The sequence below is a fragment of the Saccoglossus kowalevskii genome, chromosome 20 (genome assembly GCF_978046115.1).
Source record: "Saccoglossus kowalevskii chromosome 20, keSacKowa6.1, whole genome shotgun sequence".
Taxonomy (NCBI): Eukaryota; Metazoa; Hemichordata; class Enteropneusta; family Harrimaniidae; genus Saccoglossus; species Saccoglossus kowalevskii.
Genome location: NC_140660.1, coordinates 5,415,921 through 5,435,459, shown reverse-complemented (window position 1 = coordinate 5,435,459; position 19,539 = coordinate 5,415,921). Strand labels below are relative to the sequence as shown.

The 19,539-nt window shown below is 40.0% G+C and overlaps 1 protein-coding gene across 1 annotated transcript in view; it reads left to right on the top strand.

Moving 5' to 3' along the window:
• The first annotated feature begins 3,688 nt into the window (after positions 1–3,688).
• LOC102808828 (uncharacterized) overlaps positions 3,689–19,539 on the top strand; it is an 82,613-nt gene continuing 66,762 nt past the window's right edge. The window contains exon 1 of the mRNA XM_085494323.1: positions 3,689–3,817. The gene's annotated coding sequence lies outside the window, so the exon portion shown is untranslated. The remainder of the gene's footprint in view (positions 3,818–19,539) is intronic.

The following is a 19,539-nucleotide window of genomic DNA, read 5'->3' as shown; positions in this document are numbered from 1 at the left end:
GATGCTGTACAACGGACCAATGACCCCGTCATTGTCCTTCTAAAACCGGAAGTTGCGTAAAACACGTACGCTGTGACAAAAAATAATCCGCGATTGCGCAGTTGAGTCGAAGCATATATACAAGGCGGAATTTGATACGTTGAAAAAAAAACTGTCAACAAATAAACTGCTCTATGATCGGTCTAACTGTTAGGTGTTAGGGTTGGATAACCAATAAAGCACACTCTTAAAAGTAGCTTTGTATTAACTCTGACAGTTCTGTAGACACAGGTCTCACTCAAACGACTATATGTGATTTCCGTCGAACCGAAGAGACAATTATTGATAGATTGTGAGCTAGATATTATTGTCCGAGTACGTCATTAATCCCGCTATTTTGTTTATCATCGTTCACCCCCTCATACGTACATACATGCTGAATACTAGGGTGGATGATTCTATTTGCAACTGTCGCAACTCTCTGTAGAGCACACCAACTGATGATCCTAGGTAATTACCTTTGTTCCACTGTTGGAGAGCAAAGGAATGAAATTAATAGAGTTCATTCGGCATGATATGCATGTGACGTCATCAGAATTAAGTTCAGTGTCATGGCGTTTGGTATATAGTAGCGTATAATTGGGTAAATATAACAATCTTCGATGGAATGTACGTATTGAAACGAATTATTGTATTTTCAACCGATTTATTACTTTCTGATTTACTGTACTCCAAATTCGCTTTCTCTAGTGACGAGAATCTTCTGTGACGCAAATAGTTGTAAAAGACGCAATTAATTGCGTGTGTTAGACGTCATAATTAATTGCGTGTGTTAGACGTCATAATTAATTGCGTGTGTTAGACGTCATAATTAATTGCGTGTGTTAGACGTCATAATTAATTGCGTGTGTTAGACGTCATAATTAATTGCGTGTGTTAGACGTCATAATTAATTGCGTGTGTTAGACGTCATAATTAATTGCGTGTGTTAGACGTCATAATTAATTGCGTGTGTTAGACGTCATAATTAATTGCGTGTGTTAGACGTCATAATTAATTGCGTGTGTTAGACGTCATAATTAATTGCGTGTGTTAGACGTCATAATTAATTGCGTGTGTTAGACGTCATAATTAATTGCGTGTGTTAGACGTCATAATTACCTTCGTCGCTAGAGGACGACATTTTGAATGGTGTATTTTACAACATGAAGGCGTAATTGAGTTGAGCGTTGTCACGACGGAATTGACGCTATTGCGAGGGAAATGACGTTTGAACGGCGGAAACGGTGAAAACAAATATTAATTATAAATAGGGATATCAAAGTCAAGGTCGGTGTAGTGATTAGTCCAGCCTGATTTCGATCACCCTACGGGCCGCTTCTTATCATAAGTGACACTGGGCAAGTACACTGTAGAACCCTCGTCCTCGTTGATTCCATAAAATTAACAACAGAATCAAAAATACCGTATAAAACGTTCTTTCCTGAAATATTTGATAAAACCAAGGACACCGTAGGAACAAACTGTCCCTGTGATTTAAAAAAAACACAGAAAAAAGACACCGTAGAAAACACTACTCACGCTGTCCGCTGTAAAACATGTCTTTTTAGCTAGCATGTTATTTTAGCTAATTTAGCTAATCTATAATTTAGCTTATTCAAGAGGTAGCTAATTTAACAGAAATATATTCCCACAATGAGAAAATCGACACTTTAGTTAAATTAAGATTCTGTTAATTCAAATCCGCTAAAATTGCTTGCAGCTATTTCAACGTGTTCTACAGTAATTCGTTACGCCCTACTGTGATCTAACATCTAAGTGTCAGATTTGGGTCTCCGCCAGAACATCACAAAATACAAGAAGTTCGATGCTTGGTAGTTTAAAAAAATAACAAAGTAAATATTCGATTCGTATGGGTTGAGATCAGTGCCCACGTGTTTTATCATTAATTTATAGTACTGTAAAACATGTTGAAAAAGCGACATGCAATTTTAGCGAATTGTGGTAAAATCACGTAATAGCGAAATGTTGATTTAGCGAATCTCTCTTGTCATTGTTGATTTCCTGTTTTCACGATACAAAACAAATGCGCAGTTATCACCTCTATAAAAACAAAAGAAAAACTGTCAAGTGTAATTAGGAAGCGCCCCAGATTTTTATGTACCGGATTACTGTATACAAATCCCCAAGCCTTGGCCATTTTGAATTTATAATAAAGTCATTAGCAACATCTTGAATTAGCGAATCAGTTCTCTCGCTAAATTCGCTAAAAAGACATGCTCGCGAAAAAAACTTGTTTTACACTAGTCATTCTTTATATGATTTTTTTAGGCATGTTTAATTACATTTTGGGCTTTCTCCATTTTTTATCATTTTTCGACCATTATATGATTGTGACGTTTTTTGGATGATTATATCACAGTCCCTCCACTGTGATTATATTTTTTTCTTTTGATCATTTTCTGTTTAATGTTTTCGAGCATTTTCGTAGCTTTGATAAGAGTCAGCCATATTACTCCCTGGCGCATGGTAATAACTTTTTTTCCCGGAAATGTCGTTTATAACATCCCCAGTTATATGCCTTTCACGGTATGTTGGTAATAACTATTTTTCGTGGGGGCGACCGCCCCCACTGCCCCCACGTTGCCGCCGCCACTGTATGGACCCTGTGTGAGCTGCTGTGGAACGCCGATCGAAGAGCCGGTGAAAACAGCTAAATTCAAGAAAACAACACAAACTCAACTTTGAAGTAATCCTGAACAACCAAATTCTTATATATTACACACGTATGGGTAATCTTGTTACACTGTTCAGGGGAGTCTCAACAACCATCCCAAAGTACCGTTTTCTGAGAATTTTTGGCCTTTGTTTTCACCGTGAGAGTTGCCCGGCAGGCGGTGAAAATGCCCGGATGTCCGCCCCAAGAATAGGTGACTTGAGGCACGAACAAATATATTTTGCCACTGATTTACTTATTATCAACTAAATAAAATTCCCATTTTAATAGTGACAGAAGACTAAAATAGTCATATACCTGTTGTTAATGGCATGCAGTACTTATCTTACACTCGAGCTTCGTGAAAAGAGGTGTATTATCTGTATTGAGGTATTCAAATCAAATCAAATCAAATCAAATCAATGAGAAAACAATGATGTCAGTTCCTCTCGACAGGAGAGAAAACACGTACGGGGTATCTTGTGAAGAACTTGAATAGCGCCAATTGACAATACGGAGCAGATTTTTGAACCCATACTATCGATTGTGCACGTGATCCATTTCTAAACAATATGTAGATATCGCATCGCGAGTTGCATTGTTGGTGACTGTATGAGACGCTGTGCTCTGGAAAATAAAGCAGTTTTCGGGTTCGTCGTGTAATAGCGCCACCAACGATAACGTGACAGTCATTGTTTCCGTTCTAAATATCACAAAGCAAATACAATGAAATCTCTCATAAGCATGCAAATACGTCGTGTAAATATTTGCTAAAATAATCCACTATTTATATAAGTTAAAGTCAGAAGATAGTACAATTATCGTGTTGCCCGTGGCAACAAAGATAAAGAGCAGTTATCGTCCTGTGTCTCGGTCAGAGATAAACGTTAAAGTTCCGGTATACTCGTGCCTAGGGGGTCTTCTCCTCGCGCGATTCACTTGGTAAAAGTATTTAAAAGAAGCCAATCGAAGAAGAGCGAGAAGAGTGATTCCTGACAGCAAGGAGCGTAGAGCTGGATGTAAGCAGGCGATAAGTTGTGAGAATCACAGTCGGCATAAGCTGCGCGTCCAGTTCTTGTTGTGGTATTACTGTCTATTTCAGAGTTTTCCTATTCTCGTAAGGTAAGTCGAGAACATTTTGGGCGGGAAAACTGATTTGTTCGTTGCGTTATTGTTTCCGCATTCGGCGACTCGATTACACATTGACTTCATTTTGTTACAGTTCAATCAGCGAACCGTGCGAACGACAACTTTTCTTATGTTCCCACGCTTCGGCACAACAATTTGGGGGTAGAATAATTGTGGATAGGGACTCCGATTTGTCCACATCTTTACTAATCAGAACACGGTTAGAAAATGAATACTATTTCTTATCCCGCCAAAATGGCACAACTATTACCAGATTTGGGGGGGGGGTAATTTTTGTAGCAGATGGACGTAATTTCTAATTTCCTACAGATCTTTACAAATTACTGGAAAAAATAGGGAATATTTAGTGAGATTTCAAATACGTCTGCACTTTGAGATTGTTTCCCGAGTTTCAGCTCCCAGCAAATCCAAGATACAGCTTTTCAATGATGTACACCTGCCTTGTGTGCAACGATGTTTATCGCGCGCTTCTGGGAAGATGAACGCACTTCTCATATATGTAAATAACCAACGTAATCGTCAGCGTGTTTGGGCGGCTCGGGAACCAACGCCAACTACAGACAACATCAGTGTCGTCTGCGATTTTACCTGTTGCCGCAATACGACTACGTTTCTCTCGTACCCGTTTAGTTTACTCAGCGCCGTTCATTAAAATTACGGCGTATTTCGTTTCGATGTTCAAAATATCCAATACTTTTTTTCGATTAAAATAAATTAATAATGGATTTATTTTCGTATATCATTTAAGAGACGGGTCTCCATGTTGTAATTCAAAACCTCGTTATTGTGTTTGCGATAGCAACACCAATATTGCAATTTTATCGTCTGTGAACGAGACTCTTATTACGGCAACTTCATTGTTGTTTCCATAACAACGTTAGTTATCGTATCACCAGTGTTGAATAACAGGCGCAAGAAGAGTAAATTTTGTTTGCTAAGGTCCTATGTTAACGCTGGCGGTGATAAAATTGATGAAATATACGATACATTTGGTAACCGTGACAATACAAGGGTATATGAATAATAGTCTTGGGTTTATACTTCATGTGGCGGACGGTTGTATGTACTCGTCTTGCCATACCAGGCGTCTCACCACACGAAACGCGCGCGTAACTAAAATCTGCGTAAATCACATTACGTTTCGTATCTTGATTTCTGATTGGTCTCCCTGTGTCGCCGTGTGTGCACGTGATGAAAATCTAACTTTGCTCTTTATTATTGCTCGAGGTCGTACGGCGAATCACCCCGAGCTTGCGAAGGTGACCGGGAGCTGCGTTACCCGTACGATCGAGGGCCGCAAACGCTGTATTGGACGCGCGCGCGTTATAACACTAAATGTTGTTACTATTACAACTCTTTGGTAATGTGATCGAGCCGCACAACCAAACAGCACAATTCTGTACAGGAAAGTTTAAAACAAATTTGCCACGAATTTTATCTGCAGCCGCAGAACGTACAAGTGGCTGACTGGAAGCACGCTGAAGTTCGAGCCGCTGTAAACCTATTCTCAAAGGCGGACATCCGGGCATTTTCAACACCTGGCAACCATCGCGGTGAAAACAAAAGGCCGATAGTGGGTGTGACTCCTCTGAACAGCGTAACAAGATTACCCTTACATGTGCAACATCTATAAATTTGGTTGTCCAGCATTATTTCAAAGTTGAGTTTGTGCTGTTTTTTTTTTTAGTTGTTTTCACCGGCTTTTCGAACGGCGTTCCACAGCAGCTCGCACAGAACCCCGGGGGGGGGGGGGGGGGCACTTGTATTTCAGTTTGGTTGGGGTGTGCGGCCGGGAAATAAAACCCCAGACCCCATCATAGACCATTTTCACCTCAAAAACCGTACCCAATTATAGAGTAAATAGTGATTTTGTATATCCCAGCAAAGACCAAATTGTTACTAAATTTATTCAGTTATGGATTGAATCTACTCATCACCTGGACTCGTCAATCTGAATGAATGATCGATCCAAGGGAAATAAGAACAAAAGTACTTACTTTTCAACAGGCAGCATATTTTTTTATTCACAAAAAGTTTTTGTATAACCATTTTGTGGACTTTGGTAGTATTTTGGATATTTTTTTTATTATTTATTGATTATTTCTTGAGCCCCCCTGTTCTGAAAACAGACCCCATCCTAGACAGGCAAACCAGATATTGAACCAAAAGGCGAACAAATCTGTATTCCATTCTAGACCAAACAGCTAAAAATTACGACCCCAAACAGTGACACGTAATCCCATAATAGGATTTGCATTAAGTGCCCCTGAGGGCACAGAGCCCATAGAAATACATCATGGTGCAGTGGTGCGCGTCTTAGCAACATAGAACATTCTATGACGTAGCTCCACCCCTGAGAATACAGTGGTGCGCGTCTTAGCAACATAGAACATTCTATAACATAGCTCCACCCCTGAGAATACAGTGGTGCGCGTCTTAGCAACATAGAACATTCTATGACGCAGCTCCACCCCTGAGAATACAGTGGTGCGCGTCTTAGCAACATAGAACATTCTATAACATAGCTCCACCCCTGAGAATACAGTGGTGCGCATCTTAGCAACATAGAACATTCTATGACGTACTCCACCCCTGAGAATACAGTGGTGCGCGTCTTAGCAACATAGAACATTTTATGACGTACTCCACCCCTGAGAATACAGTGGTGCGCGTCTTAGCAACATAGAACATTTTATGACGTAGCTCCACCCCTGAGAATACAGTGGTGCGCGTCTTAGCAACATAGAACATTCTATGACGCAGCTCCACCCCTGAGAATACAGTGGTGCGCGTCTTAGCAACATAGAACATTCTATAACATAGCTCCACCCCTGAGAATACAGTGGTGCGCATCTTAGCAACATAGAACATTCTATGACGTACTCCACCCCTGAGAATACAGTGGTGCGCGTCTTAGCAACATAGAACATTTTATGACGTAGCTCCACCCCTGAGAATACAGTGGTGCGCATCTTAGCAACATAGAACATTCTATGACGCAGCTCCACCCCTGAGAATACAGTGGTGCGCGTCTTAGCAACATAGAACATTCTATGACGTAGCTCCACCCTTGAGAATACAGTGGTGCGCATCTTAGCAACATAGAACATTCAATGACGTAGCTCCACCCCTGCGAATACAGTGGTGCGCGTCTTAGCAACATAGAACATTCTATGACGCAGCTCCACCCCTGAGAATACAGTGGTGCGCATCTTAGCAACATAGAACATTCTATGACGTAGCTCCACCCCTGAGAATACAGTGGTGCGCATCTTAGCAACATAGAACATTCTATGACGCAGCTCCACCCCTGAGAATACAGTGGTGCGCATCTTAGCAACATAGAACATTCTATAACGTAGCTCCACCCCTGAGAATAAAAGGTAATGTTTCTCCAAATATGGTCAAACAGGGTCGGTATGATATGAAAATCCAAGCAACAATACCCAACTATAATCCAAACAATCAATGTCAAAAGGCAATATTTACAAATCCGAGAACACACAGGGAACACACAAACAAAACAAACAACACACTGTCAAATCGGTGAGAGAGATACATGGACCTCAAGACACAAACCAAGAGGTGATGTCAGGTGTTTCGAAAAGAGTGAGCACATTTTGCTCCACATGTGGCACCCGCCATATATCTCTCTGAGTCATAATCGTGAATTTTAGGTCATCCTCATGCAAGACAATTGACATCCAGCACGTCTACTATTACCATCTGTTTCATAGAAACACGATACTAGTCCACCAGCTGATGATACTTGCCATAGAACTTTTTAAATGACAAGATCAGTCTTTCTCTTATAAACCCTTGACTTAATAGTTTAAAACAGAGAAGACGATGTCGTTGTAAAAAATCAAAATACATACAACATGCTCTGCCATAACGGATAAGCTGAGATATGTAAACGCCATGAGCGGGGGAAACAGGTATATTGCTGTTAAGGTTTGGAAAATTGATGATAGTGAAATTGAAATCGTCTCTTTTGTCATAAAGTCTGGTAGAAATATACACGACTCGCTCGTCGTGTTTCTCCCAGTGTTATGAGGCCGGGCAGTACGAGTTGTAGACAAATCATGTGAGTGCCGAAGCTATCGCTATTCTAATAGCGTCCTTTTAACGCAATTGGCAGACAATAAACGCAATAACTCGCATTCAAAGAAAATAATAGTGCCAAAAGTGATCCCCAATCAATACGTCAAATATCCATAAATTACCACGAGAGTGGTGATGACATTAGCGGTTATCACAGTGAGTCAATTCACGACGCTGTTAAACACGATGGCATTATCGTCAGGGCAGGAAACGAGATCAAATCAATGTGTGGAAGGTGACAGGTGTTTTCACTTTCACAACACATTTTTATGCCCTTTTCTAAACTGCTTTTAACAAACTTTTTTTAATGCTTTTTTTATGTCACTGAATGTTACGTGAGTGTAGTATATAACACCATATACGGTGTATGTCGCTGTATCATATATTATTATACATCTGTCACTGTAACGCCATAAGTTGCAGCGTACCGGAATTTTGCGGAATTTTACGGGGTATTATCTTCCACGGCATATTAGGGAATGCGAATTCCCAATATGGAATGATTACGCGAGTTTTCTAATAAATAAAAAAAGAAAACGTGGCTGCCACCAGGGTTTGACTGGACTCATTACAAAGAAGTTCGCTGAATCTGTTCTAAATGTTTGGATTTCGGCGTTCCTTTGACGTATCCTGCTGTGCGTCGGTGGATAGCTGTACTGTCTTCGTGCATACTTTGAGGTATCTCGTAATAACCACATAATATTATAATTTGGATGGCATTCTTCACGCAATCACTCTCTTGAGCCCACATTACAAGTTGTCGCAAGTGAGAAATTGCATGATATTCAAGTTAAAGGGAGAGAGTTGTCACCTGCGCACGCGCGGGAATTGAGTCCCAAGTGATGATAACAACTCACGCTAAAAACGCAAAGGCTTATGGGCAGACGCATGTTTGTAAACAATGACACGCTATGGCCATCTGACGCATGCGCAGGTGACGACTCTTCCGCTTTAAGTAAAATGTCAAAGTAATTGTTAATGGCCCCGATATTATCTGACCATAACTAACATCATAACATAGAAACAGGTACTAGGGACACGCATTAATGTTAACGGGCAGTGGTTGCCACGCAGCGCGTGTTCGATTTTCATCTAAACAAACAATTATTTTTTCACGCGTTGTGTACGTCGCATATCAAAAAGGACGCGGAGCGACGACCCCACTCCCGTTTTTTAAAAATATATCTTGAATCATAATTGCTCAAAATATGTTTTCATCACTAGAAATAATTAAATCACTTGATTTGAAAAGACGGAGATTGATACTAAAAAAACGATGTGGTTTATTGAAATAATTTACTCCTATATGATCTGTGCCGTCACTGTTAACAATCCTCGTTGTCATGGAGACGATCCTGGAATGCCATCTTTCCTTGAATTGAATGATTTGAACAGAGTGAATACAAATACCGTGTTTGCTATACGGATAACTAACAAGGCGAAGGCGAGGTTTCTTTGTCAACATAACAACTTGGTCACATTGAAACCACCAAGGGAAGTCATAACATTCTTTATGACAATAAAGGCCATAACGGAGAATTAAAAGGCAATATATAATGATAATAAGCGCATTAACTGATAATCAATAAAGAAATTTAGACGGATTAACGGAGAATAAGTGATTTCCCGTTCACTGCGAGATCTCGCGTAATGCGTGAAAGGCGCGGACCGAACGTCTTCCGCGAAAATCGAACGATTTAATTTGGATTTCTTTCTTCATAGCTCAATGTCGTAATGCCGAGCCTTAAGACGGGGATCTTGCGTTGAGATACTCTTACTTGGCAATCATCAAATGTGTATAACAAATTACTAAGCGCAGAAATACTCCTAAAATATCATCGCGTTTTTGTCGAATCCTAGGCAATGTTTTGATGCCACTACGACGCTATGACCTTTGGCTGTCTTTTTTTTACATTCGATTTCACGCAGCGAACAACGTTATAACTTAAACTTTCTGTACGAGTACCTGGAGTGAAAACATGACGCGAGAATCTTACGCGAGAACCTGGCTCGAAAACCTGACGCGAGAACCTGGCCCGTGAACCTGACGCGAGATCCTGGCCCGAGAACCTGACGCGACCTGACGCGAGAACCTGGCCCGAGAACCTGACGCAAGAACCTGACTTTCTTTTGAAATGCGTCACAATCACAAAATTATAATTGTCGTTGTAACGTTCAGTTCAACGTCTGTGGTAAACAAGAAAAGAAAAATACGTTTATCAGTTTGGTATTGCATGTTTTGTTAGTCCCCGTTCGAAGTGGGTCTACCTGTATTTTGGACTTGCCTGCAACTGATTACATTCAAACTTCATACATACGTCATCCTTTCTTGAAATACATAGCAACGATGACCGAATAGTGGCCATTTTTGTGATAAAATGTATCAAAACCAAGTATTTCTACAATTACAGATCTGGACCTCAGCCATTGGTTACAAAGCAACGTGAAGTGTCGGGAACTTAGCTCCAATGCTAATACTTCATATACAAACAACTCTGACCAATCAAGAAAACGGTGACGAGTTCATGACGTACCGGTAAAATATGTCAACGTCACTTCCTGCTTGATCGCTCAGTTGCCTTTAATTGGTTGATTGCCCTAACACAAACAACTCTGACCAATTATATTCTAAAGAAAACGGCGACGAGTCCACACGTCCCCGTAGAATATTTCAACGTCACTTCCTGCTTGACCGCTCTGTGGCCTTTGATTGGTTGATTACCTGACACAAACGTCTTCATGAATAATACCGACTCGCAACTGAGGGTGAGTATTCACGTAGTAGTCGAGTACGCCACTTCTAATGAAAATCGTTATTACCATAGCAACTCATAGCAAGGTGAATTTCCTCAGTTGTCTTTCCCGACACTACAAGAATGTAGGTCACACTACTAGTAGTATCACACGTTCACTTAGCTAATGAGATTACTCTGTGATGTTGCTCTATCGCCTCACGGTCTTTTAAGGCGATTAACTGTAGCTAATGTTTATGAGCACAGATCGACTCGGTTAACCAACCACAAAAAGAGAACTCTGCGTTGTCAAATTGTCCGCGACAAGTGTTGTAGCAATGATCAGAGCCGTTCTACGATAGTGGGTAGAGATAATAGAATATCGTCACTCTATATATAGCTTCAATTAAATTCATGAAAGAAAATGACTGAAAATGCCTCGTGTTTCTTAACCTGATGTCCACTGAACCTGTTAGCCTCGCTCTGGTTTACAATCTGACTCCAAGATATGAGGGCGTCTGTTTTTATTTCTGCATCATGTTTTTTAAATGTGTAGTAAGTTTAAGGTTTCTCTGATTTTTGACGTCATAGACTGGTAAATAAAGTTGATCGACACAGATTCACAGAATTATTAAAAATATACGAATAAACAAAAAGAATGGTATTTTGTTGTCACGTGCGGGCGATTGCCCGACCACCTGTAAAAACTGATATCCAAATGAGGAAAATTTCAATACATCTAAATTGTATAGTTATGTAAAATAATTGTATTTATTATTATTTTTTTTACAAAACATTTTGGTGCCAGGCGATATTTCCGAACATCATTCGGGCGTTAAATGCAAGTGCATGTGCTAACCAATTTACCACGTGATTGGAAGCCAGGGCCAGCTGTACTTCTGATCGAACAGTCAGCTTCGTGTACATCTTCACTGATGCGAGGAGACACCATCGACTATTGTGCCGTCCTCGTTCAGGTTTCATTATGATTACAATTACTATGGAAGAGGATTAGCTATGCCAAGATTTATTTCAATCCCTCTTCCCTTTGTGTGCTGAATTTATAGATATGTATACATGTAGTGTTTCGTCATTATTATAATTCTATAAAAACATTTCACAACATGTCTGTTTGAAACGCACAGCACAGCAATGCTTTGTTGGTTTGGGAAATGTTGGCTGGGTAGCAAATTTGCGGAGTATAAACAAACAACCAACCAACCAACCAACCCAAAGAAGAATATTATGGTATCTGAACTAGTTGCATAATTATGAATGTTATCTGTGGGTTAAAATCTCAGAATTTACACGCCACGCTGCCTATTGCTTGAACAAACACAAACTGTTCGAATGAAGAAACACACAAATACGCTACGAAATAATTTCCAACACGGTATTTAGTTTGGTATAAAATGTTACATATATTTCGTTCTTAGTGGGCGGTAGTTGTCGCGCCACGCATGCGCGAGATGTATGGGTCTCATATATACAAAGATGGCGACTTTGGCTGTTGCGTAGATCAACGAGTACAAACTGAGACGTTACCAAACTTTAATAAGGTATTTTTTTAGGTGACTGGAAGGTATCGAAGTCACCGGCGGCAATTAGTGCAAGATGCGCCCAGGTCAAACCTCTTACTCATACTCTTCCATAGAAGAGCGCATTGGATTGTGGGAAAATCAATGTTTATCAACACAAATGTCGCACATGCGCAGCGCGACGACTACCGCCCTTTAACCAATCCTGTGATAAGTCAAATAATGTATTCGTTTTTTAGATTATGCGTCAATCACTTGGAAGCTTAGCCCTTCGTTTTATGACGCATATTTTACACAACTTGCCGATATTATATCACATGACTAGTTTTGTTCGTTACGGTTTTGAATTATCAATTGGATGTGTAAATCTAGGGATGCACGTGAGTCGCAAAACAATGACATAATCGATTGATTGGTCATCACCAACAGGTGACGTAAAACGGTATTCTATGCAGTAGAGAACAGAAATCTGATTTTATAAGCATTTTATAAATATACATGTTTCCAAATCAAAATGGCTGAATAAATTCCAATTAACCAATCCAGAATTCTTTTTCGTGACATCATCGTGAGTTTTCAATTAGTATTAATAAGTTAGGTCACTTTATGCAATCAGTAAGCGCACACATTATGGGCGTAGACAATATTGAGCCTTTCAGCCAATCACTATCAAGTATTTGCATAATAGCTGTCCTACTGTTTCTGTTACAACTGGTTTAAGATCAAAGGATTATCATTTAATCGGTAATTATAATGTTTGCTTGTTAATCTAGCAGAAACAAAATTGTCTACAGATAAGGCGAATTAACGGACGTACTTCGGGAGCCTTTGGGAATATTCGCAAACCGTCGGACCAAAGGTCATTGTTTAACATTACATCGCCCGGCCGAAAACGTATGTACGCGTTCGCGAAGACGAAGTCTTTTACCTCCATGCTATACCGAAGTGCTTTGGTAATAGACACTGCCCGATCCGCGAGTTCGAATTAGACGTTATACTACATGTGTCTACCTCCACGTCTGCTGCCTGATGGTATTTTACCAAGTATCACTAAAACTCGTGTTGTTATCGACACACCCTATATCTATTACCGACATAGATTGGATTATAATTTCAAGTGATACTTACAGCCTTACATCTGCGTCTGACTAAATTCGAAACAAGTATACCCAGTCTGTCTCACATAATTCTAAGCTGAACTGGCTACGAATTGATTCTTTTAGTGGACTCAGGTTCTGTCCGCTTAACAAGGTTGGACCATCGATTGATGATTGTAATTACATGTACTGTGGGAGTATGTCACGTGACAGAAGCGCTTGTTGACGGCAAATGCGTATCATACGAGCTTATCGACTTTAACACAACGCAACCATCCTAATGTTAAACATTGTTAAATAAATAAAATAATATTATGTTAAAATTTCAATTTTTTCCCAAACAAAAGTTACGTAACGATCACTCATGTCTTCTCGACCATTAGCAATCATGGGGGTAGCCGGAATAGCGACCAAACCAGAGCATTTTTTCGCGGTCTCTTGTCTTTTGATTTTTTTTATCTATTATTATTATATTTTTTTTTGCATTTGCCAATATATTGTTTCTGCTTCACCATGCATGCACTTTCCGTGGCCTCCAGCTGGTACTTCGATAAAGGTGTGTGTATACCAGTATATAGAGTTAGTGCGCATGCGTTCTATGTGATTGTGTTTATACTACAGTAAACAATACTACCACCCGTTGAAGAACACTACTCTATAAGGCGAGAATTCACGCAATTCAATTGTACAGAAACGCTTAGAATAGTAAGACTCTTAGTGATGTTATTAGATTTTTTTGCTAGACGATATAAAACACCAAAGGTAAAGAGTTCGAACTGTGATCTTAATCTCGATTACTGAGTAATGTGTAACATGCAATGACCTGCAAAGGAGCGCGGATTTGCATGTTACACAGTTACTGACTGCCACCATACAACACGAAGCGCGAGAGTAATTTTGAAGGTTGGTGGTCGTCATGTGTTTTGCGCGTGCGCAGTGTCTGGGTGACAAGAACCTGTCGTTCACACTGGATAACAAAAATAACGAAGTTGTACTGGTATTTAAAGGGCGATGGTCGTCGCGCCGCTTCCTGTTCGATATGGGACTCATAGAGTACACAACGCGTGTAAAATACATGTGAATAAATAAGTGGAGGAAGTGTGGAAAAAAACTTTATAGCCTAAGAATTTGAAAATGGTACACTTCTAGTCAGTGGGCGGCGCCATTTTGTTTGTTGTTTCACTAATTTCGCGAACTGAGACAGTTCATTCATGATAAAACATCTAAGGTTGTTGTTCATTGATAAAGCAGTAGTTTTCTGGCAACGGAGTGAAAATAGTTCTTTAAATGTTTTTTTCGTTCGCCATCTCCAATCACGCTCAACGAGTGAAATAATAACAACAGTAATAACGTTCTATGAGTACGACAGTTCTTCTGCCCGTTCACCTACCACACATTAGTTTATTCTTTCAAAATCTGTTATTTTGGTAACCATGTCGTTCATTGAATGACAGACTGAATGAATGAATTTCCGCGTGCGTTGACCGGTGTTCAAATTGCAGAAACCTTCCGCTGATTATTGTGATCACAGTGAATAATGATAAAATCAGTTAGCTTGGTAATAAAGCACTGGAGCTTAGTCTGTTGTGGTGTCCAATCACCAAATCTAACCAACGTCTAATTGTAGTAATCACTGAAAGCCACTTCACTTGAATATAGAAGTTCTGCTGGAGGAGATTTCTCATCAGCTGTACAAAAAAAACTAAAGCTATTACGATGTTCTGCGATGGTTAGAGGTCAGTCAGAGGTTTCCCACAGATCATACACAAATTCACAAAAATCAAAAATTCACAAAATCTGCACTTTCTTTCAGAAAATTGGCGCACAAATGGCCAAATTTTTTGAGTATTTGTTAGATCAACGAAATGCTGAGAAAAGTAATTCCTCAAATGAGATTGTCATGATGGTTCCCAGACTGTGGTTTATATTTGAATAATAACACATGCTTGTGAGGGTAATATCACAATTTGTTGCCTGCCCAAGGCATGGTGGTCATGACCATAATATTGATGATGCCCTCGCTTCCGGCTCTAAGTACGGGTAAAGTCTGATCCGATTTTAAGACGCAGTCCAGACCCTTAGCACGGGCTAACGAAGTGTTCGCGAACGCTTAGCCCAGGGCTAAGCGCCCTCTGTGGCGACCTTTGGGTGTGAATATTTTGCACGTGATCAAATACTAATATATGCAACTTTCTCATTTCCAAAATGGCAACCGAGATCAGTGTATACGAAACTTCCTTCCCTTGCAAGAGCGACGAAGAGACAAAAGCTTTACTGAGTATATGGATAGACAGCGAAATCTTGAGAAAATAGAAGGATTTTTCGTAAACAGCGGCTAAACAAAGGTCACCGACTGGTGGCGCCCGTGCGTGGGCGTGGGCGCCAGTGCGTGGGCGACATTGGGTCCAGCCGAAATGCAAATATGTGAGATAAGCCTAAATCAGGTTAAATCTTAGCCCCTACTTCGTGTTATTTAAGCTTTACCCCATGATCGTTTGTCAATGTTGGTTCGCAAACATTGGTTCTGGTTAGCTCTTAGCACCTTCTTACTATGGACTGCGCTAATCTCGGGCATTCGGTAATATTTGGAGCATGTTTGGAAGCGATAGAGCACAGTCCCTCTATTCCTCTATAGAGGGACTGTGGATAGACGAACTGCACACACAAGCGTCTACCCATGAGCCTTTGCGTTTTAGCGTGCGTTGTTATCGTCGATTGGGACTCAATTCTCGCGCGTGCGCATGTTACCCCTCCACTTTAATCGATATTCTCGGGCGTCAACCATGAAAATAAAGACCGAAAACTCTCAGAAACGGTACTTTTGGATAGTTGTCGAGACTGTCTTGAACTGGGTAACTTGATTACCCCTACAACATATACAAATTTGATTAGTCACGATTACTTCAAAGTTGAGGTTGTGCTGTTTTCTTGACTTTAGCTGTTTCATTGGTTCTTCGACCGGCGTTCCACAGCAGCTCGCACAGAGCCCATAGAAATGCATGGTACAGTGGTGCGCGTCTTAGCAACGTGGAACGTTCTGTGACATAGCTCCGTCTCCGAGAATAGTTGAATTGAGTTATATCTGGGTTACAATGGATGACATGATGCAAATGAACACATCGCAAATCCGCCGCGTGCAGTACGAGGGATATTTAGATTCACGATGTAGCGTACGTAAGTTCATAAAATATCGCCTTATTTGGGCAACGATCTGACACCCTTTCCATCCAACGTCGCAATTCCACCGATTAGACGATCACGTGACAGGGATATCACACATCGAGTGACGGGAGGTGTTACTACACGTCAAATATTGTGATTTGACGCATCACCAAACGATTAAATCAGTCGTCTGCACCTTGACACTTGTCACACAACCTTCGAGCGTATTGATATAGTGTTAGACAGAGCTCGCGGCGGTAACGGGCGAGGTTATTGGCCCGTTTTAAAAACGGATATTTACGTTTTTATCTCCCCTTTATAACCGGTATATATGAATCTCGCTGTTAAGGTACTTTATTGCAGTAATGAGTTGACCATTAGAAACTCTGGGGGCGATGACAGAATTGGAAAAAATGCACAGCAAACATTCAATCTGATTAAAGCAGGGGAGTCGTCGCCTGCTCATGCGTCAGATTGCCATAGTGTGTCATTGTTTACAGACAAGCCTCTACCCATGAGCCTTTGCGTTTTTCGCGTGTGTTGTTATCGTCGCTTGGGACACAATTCCCGCGCGTGCGCAGGTGACGACCCTCCCGCTTTAATAACAGAACTCCGCGCCTCTAAATTCTGGAATAAAAAATAATCCACAAAATAAGGAATTTCTTTATGGGCCTCCGTAAACAATTTCTAAAAGTGTTTCATATTGTCTCATTCGATGTGCACTATATACGGGTTTCAGTGTCACGTGGCATTGTGTCAGGGATATCATCGTATCCGCCATCTTGTTCATTCCACTTCATAGCTTGTCGTGTTATGATCCATGGAATAGTTAACAAATAATTATCGATATATCGATAACCACGACTCAAAAATATCGCTATTAACCAAAATTGACGGAAATATTAATCAAAATTAGTGAATTAAAGATAACATCACGAAATGAACAAATCTGAGAGAGGTCCACATGTAGTACTTATATGTAATATCAAAGCATTCAAATGCAGTTTTCAACAAGAAGTCGAAAATATCACTTTTTACAAAAAATTTACAAAAATATTCATCAAAATTAGTGAATTGAAGATATCACCACGAAATGAACAAATCTGAGAGAGGTCCACATGTAGTACCTATATACGCAATATCAAAGCATTCAAATGCAGCTTTCAACAAGAAGTCGAAAATGTCACTTTTTACAAAAAAATTACAGAAATATTCATGAAAATTAGAGAATTGAAGATATCATCACGTTACATATACACCAAGTATCAAAGCAATAAGAATTGTAGTTTTCAAGAAGAAGTCGAAAAAGTAAAAAGTCTTGACACGGACGACGCCGATGGACGACTGACAATCACTCTTATGATAAGCTCCGCTCGGCAAAGTCGACAGCAGAACTAAAAAGATATTTAGTGGGAGTTACCGTCACGGTGAAAGTGTGTCATGGGGTAATTGAGATTTCTAATACACCGTACTTTTTATTGGACTTTTTATTCCGCGCCAGAAATCCCCCATGATACATCGCGTTCAATAATAGGTCGGTTTGGGAACTATAAAAACTCGCGTTGTACAATGATTCTTCATTGAATTTTAACAAAATATAGCTGCTAGATTATTCCGACGTGAAAGAATTTTTCTTAAAGTCGATGTAATCCAACAATCGTGGTTTTAGTATTCAGCGAACGTTCGTACGTGAGAGAGTCACGTGATAAAGCCGTGTTCAAGCATTGAGTGCTCAATTAATTGGTGATTTGTTGGCATCATTATCACCAGATCAGTTTATTTGGTCGTGATTTCCAATAAACATCAATTGAGAACCCCGCCATGCGTACAAATACGAAGACAATTGATGTTTCCCAGATGATGGCTCGGAATCTTAAGTTCAGTAACTATCGATCGTCTTTCTCGCTCATAACGCATTCGTGTTTAGACTTAATTATTTTGTTTAGAGACGATTTAACTGTTCTCCTTGTTGGTACTAACATGTGCGCGTGCATATGTTTGTTTTTCTGAGAATCGTGTACATTGCGGCAATGTGAAAGTTACGTGAGCGTCACCAAGTCGAATCGCGGGGCTGGAAAATTTGCAATGAGTTGCACTTTCAATTGTACAGCTTGAAGTTTTGAAAGGAAGAACTAAAAATAACGACTAGGGAATAGTCAACTACTCATGCGCATCATAGATAGCGACTAAAATACACCTCAGATAAAAAAAATCATGGCTTTCGGATGTGGAACTGCATGTTCATTTGGACGCATTTAAATACGTATACAACAAAAGGCAGCATTGTACGAGTAATACCTTTGTCACCGCTTATTCCGTTTCAACCTTTTTTGATTTATTTTAAATATTCAATTCACTAGTTTCAGTTGGTATATATTGAGCAGACTTTAAAGCAGTAGAGTCGTCACATGCGCACGCGCGGGAATTGAGTCCCAAGCGACGATAACAACACACGCTAAAAATGCAAAGGCTCGTGGTTAGACGCTTGTTTGTAAACAATGACACAATATGGTCATCTGACGCATGAGCAGGTGACGACCCCCCCCCCCATGCACGTAACGCACCATCCCATACATCTACCGTATTTATGAACCCGGAAGGTCACACATCCTGGCACTTTCCGCTGGTAGTATTGATCTATAATAATACAAATATTCATAAATATACCTACTTTTTTTCAAGTAAAACAGTTCATGATCTGTACTGATAATTACTTGTTTTTTGATTCGGGAGATCCGGGTTCATCGTGAGACCCCAGAAAGTACCAGGATGTGTGACCTTTTTTGGTCATCCAAGGATATGCAGACATGTGTTGAACGTCCAATGGGACTTCTTATCTGTTAATTATATTGCCAGCAATCTGCCATTGCCCATTGATAATTGAATCAAAAAAGAAAGAGTTATTAATTATGCACATTTTAATTTATTTTATTTGTTTTTTTGTTTTCATTATTATTTGTTCATATCAGTACAGTCTGGAATAAAGTATTGATTTGAAATATAAAATTGTGAGAAATTTGCACCGTCCATTTTCCCTTTCGGGTACCCAAGACGATAATTTC